Below are 2,242 nucleotides of genomic sequence, written 5' to 3'. Positions count from 1 at the left end.
TGTCAATACACTTCATTTTTAGCCCACGTGTGCATTGAATTAGAAAAAGATGTTGAATGAGTAGAGAAAGGTTCCTACAATGTCCAAACTCATTGAATGTCAGCTCTTATGACACCCACAAATGCACAACATTTTTGGCCTATGTAACATCACACCAACATTTTGTATCTCACTGATTTGACTTATGATATGGTGTAAGCATGAAGTTAAATTGGAGTTTTGGTATGTTCTTGATGAATGACCAAAATAAGATTCCTACAAAAACCAAACTCATTTAATGCTAACTCCTACAGGGTACACAACTTGAAGCTACAATGTTTTTTTATAAAAATATTCCACACTTTGTAAAACTATTCCTATCTTATCTGATTTGAAGGAGGGTTAATTTTTTTAATGTGATGCATTTTTTTCTACAACTACTCACAAATCTAGTGATATAGATCACATAGCTTAAACATTGCATATTTTTTTTGCCTCATATAAGAAAATTCTACGTTGATCATAGATGTTTAACTTGCATAGTAACACTTAAATGTTGTTGGAAATTTGAAAAAAACAATTGATGGAAAAGTAAAAAAACTAAATGTGAGTGAAAGGGTAATTAGAATGAAGTCCACATCGACCTAAGAAGTCAAATATTAGTGTGTGATGTTTAAGGGTGCCAAAAAAAGCTAGCACAAAAACTTGCACAAACTAAAACATTAATAGTCTAACTAGAGAAAAAATTAAAAAGGGACAACACGCAAGTGGTAGAATCTAGACTATGTCTTCCACCTCCTCTTTCAGATCTAGAAGAATATTTTTTATCTTATATATGAGCTCTTTGATATCATTTTTTTGTCTATCTGGGTCACTTTCTTTTGTTTTTTCTTGGTCTTGGATCAGGTCAATTTTCCAAGACTAACATCCTCCTCTTCCATCTCTACTTCCTCTAGATCAAGCACGAGTTTCACCTCCTTATCCTCACCCAAGAATGTAAAAACCCTATTCATACACTCTATGGTGGGTTCAAGAAGACCCTGAGATCTAGTCAACACATCCCTTATCATATTTTCCATTTTGTCAAAATTTCTCTTCATTTCTTTGATCATCTCTAGATTACCCTTATACTCTATCTCCACCTTCCAAGGTATTTTTTAGTGGCTAATATTGGCCAATTTGCTAATTTTAGAAAATTTTGGCTACTAATTTGACTATTAATTTAAGATTTAGTGCAACCTAAATTGCCACTTTAAAAAAAAATTAGGTCTTAAATATTTAAAATTGCTTAATAACTTATTTTATTTAAAAATTTAAACTCAAAGTTTCACCACAATATTCGATACATGATTAGATTTGATTCATCTAGATATTATATATTATTGGATAAATTATAATGAATTCACCAATAATTATCATAATTATTAGTTACTTTAGGGATATATCATATAAATTTAATTTTCACCATTGATTTTTTATATAATGTAACGATCCTCATATTTTCCATTAAGTACAAAAGTGTTCAATATTTATTTGTAATATTCCATGATGATTAATGAGATTCCTATTATTATTGAGATTCATCAATAATTTCTATGCAAAAATTATGATTCCAAAATAATCACCATAAAAAAAAAATCTTTAAAATAAAAAAAGATGAGAGAATCGCTAATAGAAATATTTTTAATTTTAAAAATAATGAAAGATTCATCTATACTTTATATATCTTTCTAGAGGGAAGTTTCTTAAAGTTTACCCTTAACTCATTCTACTCTTTCTTGTCCTCTTTAGTCTGGATCTCCTCTATTTTCCCTTTTAGAGCTTTGTATTTTAAATTCTGCATTTTAAAGGATTGGAAATTTCATTTATCTAGTCTAAGAGAGTAGAGTGAGACTGATTTTGTAGTTTTCAAAACACCATGATGAGGGTGAATAGATAGATAATTGATATCTTCCTCCATAAACATGACAATAAACTCATCCTCATCAACCACTTGCAACATTGGAATCCCATCCTTTTGTTATCTTTTTCCCCTCCCAGAAAGCCTTGTCTATTTTCTCAATTAGTTTTTAGCTATGTGTTAGGCTTCAATATCCTTACTTTTAGCACCTTGCAGAGAAATGAATAAGTCATGCTCAACTCACTCATCATAGTCAAAAAACCTAATCGCTTCTTTGGGATCCTCTTCTACATTCTCCTAAGTAGCCTATTTATTTATTTATTTATTTATTACTATTGGAGAACTCATATCATTATGAATGAA

Source organism: Cupressus sempervirens, chromosome 9 (assembly GCF_028749045.1).
Source record: "Cupressus sempervirens isolate cs-2001-9-10 chromosome 9, ASM2874904v1, whole genome shotgun sequence".
NCBI lineage: Eukaryota > Viridiplantae > Streptophyta > Pinopsida > Cupressales > Cupressaceae > Cupressus > Cupressus sempervirens.
Note: the sequence above shows the minus strand (reverse complement) of the source record.